General features: G+C 36.8%; 1 long non-coding RNA gene across 1 annotated transcript in view; it reads right to left on the bottom strand.

The window, feature by feature from the left end:
• Positions 1–1178: 1178 nt before the first annotated feature.
• Positions 1179–6000, bottom strand: part of LOC138108937 (uncharacterized) — a 47410-nt gene continuing 42588 nt past the window's right edge. The window contains exons 2-3 of the long non-coding RNA XR_011150139.1: positions 2852–2976; positions 1179–1291 (exon numbers count right to left, since the gene is read on the bottom strand). This is a non-coding gene — a long non-coding RNA (uncharacterized lncRNA). The remainder of the gene's footprint in view (positions 1292–2851; positions 2977–6000) is intronic.

Here is a 6000-nt window from a genome sequence, read left to right as displayed (position 1 = left end):
CTGATAAAACCCGTATGCTAATTGTATTAGGATATTGATTGTCCCAATCCTTATACATACCCAAGTTTCTACAGTGTGGAATCAGAGACGAAAATAAAGGACTTACAAATTGATACGCATTTGCTTCATACACAATTCTAAACACGAGGAAGTTCTAGCCTTTTTTGAAGCCCTGATAATGCCAGTACTGTTTCCATTCTCCCTGCTCCATCCCTTTGCCTTTACGAGAAATTTGAATTGAAGAAGCAGAAACCATACTATCCTCCCAAAAGCATACCATGGACATAGCTGGCATAGCTTGCATATGTAAAATCACACTTTTTATTTATAAAGCATAGGAAGTCCTAAGCATTTTAGAAAGTCTCAAAATGACAAGAGTCAAATAAATATACATGCTTAGGGTAGCATATGCAGTGCTGTACTCATTTGAAAGACGCTCAGGGACTCAAAACTTCAAGAAATCCATGAATTTCTAAAGCACATCATCCTTGCCCTTTGAACAGACACAGAGAGATGAGCTCATAGCAGAAAGTCTTTCAACACCCCTGGAAGGAAGAGGACCATTTAGAAGCAGTGGCTAGAAAGCCCCCAGCACAGGACACAGCAGTAGCACCGATTTCCCTGAACAGCACAGAGCTCTTTTGAAAGAAACTACAGGATTAACAAGTCTGATTTCTCATGATTTTGAATACTATCTACTTAAATTTAGTAAATGTAGATACACCCTGGGGGTGAGAACAAATTACAGAATAAAAACCTTCACTCAGAATGGCTTGAAGGTCAACATAATTAGTGAAAAGCATTTCCATTTCTTCTTCCCTCTCCTTTACTTGATAAGCAGAATAAATAAAAAAAAAACCCTAACCTGAAACAATGATGTGTTTTCCATCAGACACTGACAAATTGACAGGGAAGGGAGAACAGTCACATTTCTAAGATCACTTTGTGTTATTTTTACATGTACAAGAGAAACATCAGTGATCTAAAAGTATTCTACAGAATATGACTGTTTACCCGGTGCTACTGAGGCAAAAAGATAAAACACCTTGCACATTCAGTGAGTCGTTCTAAATACAAATCATAGGGAGAAGATGATAAGAACTATGTGTGGTAATCAAAGAGAGTGCTCAAGCAGGACACACTCACCTATGTGAATAAAAAGAACAGGAAGTCCCAGTGTTCCCCAACAGCCTGATGGGACAAGAGTTTTGCAGTGCTTTGGTTTTTCTTGGCATCTGGTCAGTGCAGGAGAGCAAAAGGTGAACAGTAGTGGTACAGGTCAGCAACACATCTGCAGAGTAATAAATGAGAATAAGATGCGTCTACACCTCTAATGAGTTAATTTCGATGAGTTAACTAGTTAGAAAAAAAGTTGTGTAACCAAGTATGACTATGGAAAGTATTTTCAGTGGAACAATTCTGATATTTAAAAAGAGGGGAAAAAAGTGTTCTTGCGAAGACCTATTTTGGAAGTGCTACAGTTTTATCTTGCCCTTTAAGAGTAGACAGAGAAGCGGAGAAGAAAACTTATGATTCAGAAATAATTCTGAATCAGTTTTCCCTGAAACTACACTTAGAGGACAGTATTCAGCATGCTGTGTTAAAGGTTAACATCATAATATAACTCCTACACACAAATATTTCTAATTTGTCACCTAAATTCTCTCATTCAAACATTTATGGTTCCTTTAATCCAAATCAATTGAATGTCACCATAACAATCTAGTGAAGAATCCGATCTGCAAACCAGCATGGTTCTAGAAATACACACTAAAGTGTATGTGTGTGTGCATGTACACATACATATATATATACACATGCACACATATGCAGCTAAATCCAACCCAGTACATTTTTCTATTTTATTTCTATTTTTCTATTTTTATTTACATATTTCTATTTTATAGCATCTAATACATTTTTTCCCTTCACTCATATGGAAGAAAAGTTCTCATATCCATAAAAATTGGTATGTCTTTAGTAATCAAAACATTTTCAGCTAACTGGCAAATACGGAGCCTATTATTCAGATTTTAGTAAGTCTAAATTAATGAGCTTGAGAGGGGAGCTTTGGTTTTTTAGGGACCAGGTCCACATTCTACTGAACAGAAAGTGGTTTGCCTGAGTAAAGGTCTTCAGAATTCAGCTTTTGAGTAGCCCAGTGAAAGAGCTATGAAAAAATATTGTGTCAAAATTTTGTTTGGACAAAATCCTAAAGGTTCTTTTTGTGTAATTCATGTAAGTCTTGAACTTTTGACATTTATCAACACACTGCTTACATACCCTACAAAACAAAATCTTACGTCATGCACCATTAGATGATTTCATACTGCCCCCCCAGTCTGGCTCGCTGATGTCAAAAACTGTCTTGGAAAAGCTCTTTGTACAATTTGGTAGTCTCAGTATCACACTTGTAGTGCAATGAGTCAAAGACAACTTACACTGTAGTCCAAATAATTTTTAAACTATACCTTTTTTGCTTTTGTTTTTTTTCTCCATTTGTTTTCTGTACTTAATTTATAATTATTTTGTTCAGAGTCACAGACCGTAACCTCAGCATAGGAGACGTTACGTGCTCTCTCCACCTATTCAACCAAAAAGGGCAAGCAGGCTCAACCTGCTTTTTGTCAGGTTTCTTCCTCAAGCAATCAGAATCCTATTGCAAAAACAGTTCACACTTAAGGGGGAATATGCTTGATAAGCCACCTGCTGCTCGTCATATGGAAAGTCACCATAAACGTGAAAGGCAACTTACTGAGGGAAGGCAGCCAGCATTTTCTTTCTAAACAATTTGATTTTTTAAAAAAATGAATTAATTTCACTGTCTCAAAAGTATGGCCATGATCGTTACCTTCTGTGGAGGTTTATTCAGCAGACAGCTGCCATCCCCTCTGGGGGTGGGAGGAAAGATCTCCAGAGGAACAGCAAGACAACAGCTGACTCTCCCTGACTCCCCTTCAACATGTTGGCCTGTTCCTACGGATAGGAAAATCTTTTATAACACAAGTCACACCCCAAGAGTTTATGTTCTGCAACAGATAGCACAGCAATGAAATTAAAGCTGAGTAGGCTGAGAACAGAAGAAGTTATTTTTGAACCACACAGAACTATGGCATTTTTTCGTTTTGCTATATTTCTGCAGCAGGCTTTGCATCATGTCTCGTGTAACTCACAGCTTGGCTTTCCCTACTTCAACTGTCCTACTTTATAAAATACTAAAATTCAGAAAGACAAAGTATTTTAAGAGCTTGGCTAGCATGAAGGTATGCTCAGAAATTCACAGAAACAATGAAACTATATTACTAATTTCCTTAATTCAGCTTTAGTAAATCAGAAGGAATGATCTCCTCTCTTTCCTAGATTTAGTGCACAACATTTCTCAGCTGGAATTGTTGTGGGATTTGTTTTTCCCCTTTGTAAGAGAAGACACAAGTGACAGCATCTCTCATGGCATATATGGTCAAGTATAAATCGCTCTCCTGTATCCCTACCCACTCTTCATTACTACCAGAGGGCAGATTTTTGACCCTGCTCCAGAGGATCTTTGTCTTCAGTCATGAAACTAGTTAATGAGCAGGTCTTTCATTGGGCAGTGTATCATGGGTGAATAAAGCTCACTACTCTTGAGTTTTTAAATTACATATTCAGGTGACTACATTTGGATGTCTTTGATTTTTTTCTTCTTTCATTCTTGTTTCAGCTCACGCATATGAGTCCATACGCATTTCCTAAGCGCTTTAATGAGGGTGCGTAGCCAGTGAATTATCAAAAGGTTACAGAAGCGGTTCTTGGCTCAGTTTTATCCCTCACACTCACATTTGTGTTCAAAGGCCAAGGTCTCTCTAGTACAAGTATTTCTCACTATTCCACAACCTTCAGGACACACATCTGTGGTAAGAGAGTCCACACTTCTTCCATCCACGCAAAGAAAAATTCAAAGTAACATACCCAGCTGCCTACTGAGAGACTGAAAGAACCTTACACATCCTATTAGGATTCTCTGTACTTGAAGAATTAACAATAACCCCATAACTACTGGCTGTTCCCTAGTCCTTCATTAGGAAGCTCTGTAGCCAGAAGATAGAAGGTTTTTTTTTACACTGACTAGTGATTTGCAGAGATTCTATTTTTTTTGAGCTAATCTGAGACAATTTAAGATGAATTAACCCAAAGAAGAATTATTTCTTTGACAGCAGTTTGAAGAAGCTCTCCAAACAGTGAAACATAAATTTACTACTGGTCAACTCTGACAATTTAAAACAATATATTTTGTTTTGTTACTCAATTTAAATTATTCCACAGGGTACAATTTATCAACCTTAAAATTCTTTAAAACAAAATCAATATTATCACTGCAGCCCAGCAATGTGTTTTATCTTCTGTGGTAGCCTCTTCAAAGAAGCAGCAGTCATTAGGTTAAAAACTGAAGGAGGAGACAGTCCTTCCTGGAACACATTTTACACTTAATCTGAAGAGATGCACAAAACTGTTGATGTATTCATACTGAATTACTGTGCTGGCAACTAATGTATTCATATAGTTTATAGTTTGTTATTCTTCTTTTCATTTTTAAGCTTCTTTTTATCTTAAGCCTTCTATGTTGTCTTTAGCTCCTGTCATCTTCCTAGGCCCCTCCAGTTACACATTTGAAATTTAGCAAGTGTGTAGAAAAGCCTAAACCCCTTAGCAAATGGCTTCCATGGCATTAATGCATTAGGCACACTAATTTCTTTCTATTGGTTTACTTCTGTACTGACAGAAAGAAAACCGTTCTTTGCTCTTTACAGAGGTTACTCTGTGTTGTCACAGTAAGTATGGCAACCTACACTGGCACTTTTCTGCCAGCTCCAACATATTAACAGAGTGTGCTAGTTAGCTGCTATTTTTCACTGGCAGTTATTACTGTGTAGCTGTTATTATGTGCCAAATAAAATACAGCACAGCTGGATTTGAAATTGTCCTGTAGGTGTAGTTCTCCTGCTGCACACGCCATGCATTTTTCTTTACAGAACACATTGTTCAGTAAATGATCAGCATTGGTCCTTATTTGAGAGAAATGCACCATCATTAAGGAAAACGATGGTCTCACGGTGGCGGATATTAAGAGGAGGAAATAAGAGCAGACCACACGTACGTGGAACAAATATGTTATTGGGTAGATGTTTATTCCCAAGCCCAAACAACACAGAAGAAATGTTTTCAGACTTCATCAAGAAAAGTGGAATCAACTTCTACTAAAAACAGACAAGATATTCAAACATCTTGAGCAGTAGCACTAATAATTCATGAAGATGCAGCTTTCAGCAGTATCCCATGCCTGTGAAGATACAGCATTCTCACAAACTGTTCATATGTGGCTTCTAATGTTTATACAAACATTTTAGACAAATAATTGTATGGATTCATCTAGTTATCATGATTCTCCTGACACTGTAGTGTTAAAGGTCAAGTATGGTGTTTCTAAGTGTTCAGGTTTTGAAGCACACTAAGAAGAAATTAAAATTCAGGGAAGAAGCAGGGGTACATGATCTTCCTTTGAACTCAGACATGTGGAATTCAGTGATTAGAACCAAGTTAATATACTGAAGAATAAATTAAACTTAAGTTTATTTGCAAGTAGTTCAAATGATGTACATCTCCATCTAAAAAAAAAAAAAAATTAAAGTTATATTTGCAGACTTCTTTACATTAAAGGAAAAGTATAGTAAAAATAGAATGCCAAGCAAAAGCATTGCTACTTTGCCAAAACCCAGCATGCCTCCACGATAATGTCAAATTACTTTTTCCTGCAAATTCTTCTTTATCCCTATTCTTTTCCAATATGTACTTCTAGCTAAGATAGAAGAGTGCATTATTTAAGGACTAGAGGATCAAGGAAATACTTCAAGTTGACTAGCTGTTGCTAAAATAGGAACAGTTATAATAGAAAATAATCTTTTTTTCAAGTGTTTCCAGTATAGCACCTGTATTCCAAAACACATGGTTCATATATAGATAAGT

The sequence above is a fragment of the Aphelocoma coerulescens genome, chromosome 4 (genome assembly GCF_041296385.1).
Source record: "Aphelocoma coerulescens isolate FSJ_1873_10779 chromosome 4, UR_Acoe_1.0, whole genome shotgun sequence".
NCBI classification, from domain to species: Eukaryota; Metazoa; Chordata; class Aves; order Passeriformes; family Corvidae; genus Aphelocoma; species Aphelocoma coerulescens.
This window is presented reverse-complemented; position numbering and strand designations above follow the sequence as displayed.